Consider the following 6,000-nt stretch of genomic DNA (forward strand, 5'->3'; position numbering starts at 1 on the left):
GAGAAAAGAATATAACAAGATGACAGAAAAGAGAAGAATAAAGTGCAGCGAGCATCACCAATCCAGTATTAACCTATGTTTAGGAGTGGATATGTGGCTAATTAACCTTGACTCACTTTGGTTTCTCCCACAAGTGATGTTTGTGCTGGCACACACAGTTTAAGATGAAAACTATTTATATATATTAGCCCTAGTTGACGTAACAGATCTGGATCGCTTAAACCTGCATTAACTGATCACTAAGCAGCACAACAAATGTAAACACGGCGTTGATGGCACACGCGTTAGCTGATAATTGCCTGTTTACTCATCCAGCAGACATTGAGCAACATTAGCATTAATGTTTAAACTTGACGCATGTATTCTTGCTCCTTTTAGCTTTGTTTTGGTCTCAAAACAAACTCCTGAAGGAAACATTTGTCTTTTAAGCTGCTACCCGTTCACCGGCTAGTTGCTAACTTTCTCAGTCTGCTGTTTGGTGCAGACAGCGGGTTCATCAGCGGGTTTCTTTTTCTGAAAACAGCTTCCTGCTGCGGCACGAAATAAGGTTGATGAGAACTGTGAGACGGAACCGAAACAGTAAAGTTGTGGGCCGTGACACCAAAACACTGAGCTGAAAGATGCTAAAACGCTCCGTAGAGTTGAGGGGAATCTGCAGAGTTTTGGGAGGATTTTCTGTGTCAAAATATTGATTAGTGCAGCTTTAAGAAAAGGGTTTTAACATGGATCAAGATGGATCTGATCCAAAACTATAACCTTTGTCGTAAGAGTCAGTTATGTTCAACATGGAAGAGGAAAAAACAAAAAACACACTACCAAGAAGGAATCTGTTTTTAATAGACCAAGAGGTCAGAGAAGTGGTCTGGAGATTTGTCTCGAGTCCTGCAGCCCTGTGAAGTCATCTAAGACCGAAATCTCTGCTCCCTTTTAATTCTTTATCATTCGAAACTCCAAGGACATCGGAGGATCACCTCATCCTCCTCTCCGCCCCATTTGCGAGATGCATCCGGCCTTTCTCCGAGCCGAGCGGGCGGCCGGTGGGACTTCCAATTCATTGAAGGGAGGAGCGGGAGATTGCCTGAAGGGTCGACTCCCCTCTCTGGTGAGCCAATTTGCTTTGACCTCTCGTCCCGTCTCCTGGCGAGTGCAGATAACTGTCCTCCAATCTGGTGGCTTTGTCACGGTTGAGTTCTGTCCGCGGCAGAGCAGCTGAACCTGAACGCCCACAACCAGAGGGATTACCGCGTCTTCACTGAGGACCTGTGCGAGGGGAGGATTGATGCCATATTCTGCTGACATTTGCCTGTCTCTGACACAGTAGAAAGGAATTGGGACAGCAGAGTGGGAAACAGCCCAGTAGAGTAGAAATAGCCCAACTGTCCTGTTACTGGAAGGTCAAGGGTTTGGTCCCTTAAACTGCCAGGGTGTCCTTGAGCAACACAGATGTGAAGACTTTGCTACAATTACACCTCCGTTCGACTTTCTTTTGCCAAAATCAGTCCGGTGACATTTAGTTCATTGCATTTTTGGTACTGTTCAGTAACAAGCAGACCAAGTTATAAACAAAGGTCACATGATGCACAAGCACATGGTTAATCGGACAGGTTAGCGGTGTTGGTCACGCCATATTTGATTCAGGGTACCAAGCAAGTGTTTGGGTCCTGAGAGAAGCAAGACCGTTAACAAACTAATGTCACAGTGTTGCCATTGATCATCAGAGCACTACTTTAAATCTAAACGAGAATGCATCTTCAACTCTCGCAGCAATCTGTCTAATTATCTTTTCCCCCGAGTTAACCTGCGTCGGCTCTACCTCAGCATGGGGTTCGTTATCCAGGAGGGTGAGCACGGCTTGACCCCGCATCTTCACTGCACATCACACTCATTAGACGGCGGCGGGGCCAGGCAGGATCAGTCGCTATCCAGCTTTTAACATCGCGCCCGGCACTATTGATCAGCCACTGGATCGGGGACTTTCCGCAGCCTGAGCCTGCGGGTAATTAAAGAGTAAACTTAAAGAAAACATACAGAGAGTATAACCTGAACACACTCTATTTATCTCACATAGTCAAGCGAAAGAAACACATTGATCCTCTAGTGAACTTTGGTGACTTTGGTGAGTTGAACAAAGAGAGTTGTTTGCTATTACAAAAGAAGTCGGCTTGCAAAGAGGGCCCAGTCAGACTCCCTTCAGATCTCCAAATTCGCCAATGCAAAACATGTGCAAGCGTGTATGAAAATCAGTCTTGTCAGGTCATTGCAACCACACAAAAATATAATATTCTAAGTCTAGTAACTGAATATGGCCAAATGCACATCGGCATGTCTGTCGCTGCATATTTTTCCATTTGAGAATCGGTCCTGGGTTTAAATTCCAAGCTTGGGTACTTCACTTTGGTGAAACTATCAGCTTCCCCTCCCCAAATCCAAACTGGATGTGTGTATGGAACCACTAGAGGTCGCTCTGATGCTGCTTCCTGTTTCACACAAGCAGCCCTATGGGTAAAACTTTACATTACACCGGCCTCAATCCAATTTATTAACGTGTATATAAAGCTCAGAAATTGTATCGCAATGTAAACACAAATTGAACTTCAACTTGTGCTTGTGTGATGGAGTGAATACACACACACACACACAGCATATTGGAGGTGTGGCAGTACAGTAGAATTAATGATGTGCTTTCTTTTTAAAGCCCCCATTAAGTTAACAAACTGAGCACATTTAAGACTGAATTGAAGTCAGAACGAGACGAAACATTTCTCACTAAAAGTATTTATTCTAAATGTGAGTCTTAAGTGGCTCATCCCACAGTTCATTAGTTAAAGAAAACACTCTGATTGGGTTTGCCCCACAGGACATGGCGACCTTTTTTAAGTTGCCTCCACACGCAGTAAATCTTCTGTCTGCGTGATTCAAGATTTTGTTGCTAATAAACGTGTGCATGGACCGTACCGCTGAGTCCGAGGCACATCTCACTTTTATCTGCAACCCTGCCTCCCAATCCCCCAGATCCTGTAACCCCCCTCAGGAAGACAGGGGTAGAAAAAAAAACACCTCTCCAGAAACCACTTCTGATGGAAAACGCAGCTGTTTGCAAGTTTGGTCGCTGAGAGAGCATGGAAACGGCTTGTAAGGCATGCTCCGACAGTACTGTAGGCCTCCTGGCAGACTAACACAGGGGCACAGAGCTGTGGTTTCACGTGGTTCAACATGCTGCATGAGTCACTGACCAGAAACATGTCCCATGCAGCATGGTGAGGCTCAGTGGTGGGAGCGGGCCCAAAAACAATAAGCCGGGAGCCTGCGTGATAACATATGTGCATGATGCCCGGCATGCCAAATCCATGTGAATGCCAAGAGGAGCGCTTTAACAATGTCATAAGGGATGAACACTCAGATAGAGAAAGTTTAAGTGACAGCAAGGAGCTGATCCGGATCGTTACCAAGCCCAGAAACAGAGATGGATTGGGAAAAAAGAGCTTTTCTCTTATACAATTATAACAGAAAAAAGAAATGTCAGACCAAAATGACTACGTACTATCATAAATTGAGCCGTTAGATCCAATAAAAAAAAATGAAAGCTGCTCTACTCTATATTTCTATTGTCACAATGTATGAAAAGACTATCTATAATGTTAAAAGGGAGAATAATATAACGCCCGACTCTCCAGTTCCATCTGGCTTTTTTGGACACTGGTCCAAATGCTCTAAAAATCCACTGCACAGTATCTCTGCCCAGCACCAAACAGGAAACAGGCAAAGTTAGTGACTAGCTGTTGAGTATAGTTGAGCGTTTAGCAGCTAAAGAGACAGATATTTCCCTCAAGAGTTGGCGGAGACCAAAAACAGAGTTAAAAGAGATTGAATAGTGGATTCACATTCATAAAGTGGCCAGAGACAAGACTTAAACAGGTATTTTCTAATAATTGCAATGCAGAAACATCACAATTTCTGTGGTTGAAAACCATTTTATTGTGGTCAAGTCTGAGAATGCAGAATTCCCCTAAAGCTAAATTACATTTTTGTGTTTTTTATTTGTGGTGCTAAAGAAAGACGTGTTTTTATGTGATGTCGGCTCCATTATTCAGACTCGCTGCGGGGAAGAGAGTTATAACATTGCACTCACGAGAGGGTGTTTTGTCATTTCATTAAAAACAATGAGAGCCGGTCGCCGTCGAGCCTTTTTCTTTCAAAATGAAGAGTTTTTAATATCCCACTCTTCCCCTTTTAGGCAGTTTTGTGGGTGTCAAGACGGCCGCTGTAGCTATGGCGAGACGATTAAAATCAGGTGTTGCTGTATGATTGATGCAGTGTGTGCCACATATGTGCTGCTTTCACTCTGGTAATTAGGCCTACAACACTTTCAAAAGATGTGGAATTCGCCTTTTGATGTACGTTCGCCTGCAAGGACTTTTAAGAACTCAACGGAGGACCATCTGGGACCGAAAAGAAAGTCGCTGGTGGGAAAAAAAACAAACAGAGTCACATTAATGTCTGAACATGGCATGTAGCAAGTTCTTTGAAGACCTTGGATGAGACTGCATTACACCATTACCAGTTTGCACGGACCAAGACAGTCATTGAAGATCAATTTGTACAACAACAGTAGAGTAAAATAGACCAAATTGCAGTGCGAGCACAAGACCGGTGGAGTTCTGAGTGAGGAGGCGTGACAATAACTTTACTGGTTACTTTAAAATCTTGCTCTACTGATGTGCGTAGTGCGGCTGTCATCGTTTTCTCCTCCCACTTCTAAAAATGCTGAGAGCAATAAGCCCAGACATGTTCGCTGGGGGGGTAGTTGAAAGGCATTCTGGGAAATGTAGGAACTGTCAAACCAAAGTGGAAGTAGACAATTCATGTTGAGGACAATAAAACGACACTTTATTAGAAATATGATGGAGATTTTCTTTGCAACTGTTCCTAGGCTTCTTATACAATGACCAGTTCTTTCTTTCCAACACTTCACTAATGAGACCAGTTTAATGAAACATCATTTGTGCATTGATTAAATAAAGAAACATCACATCAGCAAACTAATTTGCTTCAATCCTGCGAGTCCTTGTCATGAAACAGCAGAGGAATCTCAGACGCAAAGCAACATCTGGCTGGTTTTAAGAGTCATGGACAGTTTGCCGCAGGTGGTGGTGGGCGGGGGTGCATATGGGTTATATGGGCCGTGGAAGTTTAAAAGGGTCAATACATTCAGATACAACAAAACTGTGCCTCATGTGGAGAGCTGGAGAGCGGGGGGGTTGGGGGAGAATGGCAGAATTTGAAGGAAAAGTCTGCATTCTTTCCATATTAACAAAGATCTTTAATGATTCTGTAATAGATTTTACACAAGTACCGCAAGTACTACAAATACTATATTATCAGACTTTTACCTGCAGAAGAGAGGAGGTTTGAGGAATATACAAGTAGTTTCACAGGAGCACAAAATCTATCAGACCTCTTTGTTTTCGTGCTTGAAAATGTGTCTTTGTTGATCATAGTTTGGAGAGTGAAATAGCCATGAATGCCAAACAGTTCGATGGAGTGAGGGAAAAGTCCTGTTTGAGGCCTGCATGGTGGAAACGTTGTTTATGCTCTCCTTCGCTATGATGGAAAGTAATGCTCGGCAGCAATTTGTCCACCTGCACCTCTGAACAGCGGGCTTGGTAACAATTACTGGTCCAGGAAAGAAAACATTACAGAGTCATTACAATAATGATAGTAATTCAGGCCAGGATAGATGTAGCCTCTCCAGGCCTTCTCTCCTCCTTCTCTTTCTGTCCCTCTTTTCCTTTCCCACCCGTACCTTGACTTTACCGTATCGGATGACCCTTTTCATTGATGCTTGGCTGTGATTGGAGTTTATAGCCCCACAATTCACAAATATTACCCTGGAGACACACTTTAGCGTAGGAATATTATAAAGGCTCTAAAGCGTACAAACTTTGAACGAAGCTACGTCGTAAAAAACATCTGGATATTTTCAGCAAACAAGAGCGACAT

This window comes from Anarhichas minor, unplaced genomic scaffold (assembly GCF_050575085.1).
Source record: "Anarhichas minor isolate MPS153535 unplaced genomic scaffold, ASM5057508v1 ptg000055l, whole genome shotgun sequence".
NCBI classification, from domain to species: domain Eukaryota; kingdom Metazoa; phylum Chordata; class Actinopteri; order Perciformes; family Anarhichadidae; genus Anarhichas; species Anarhichas minor.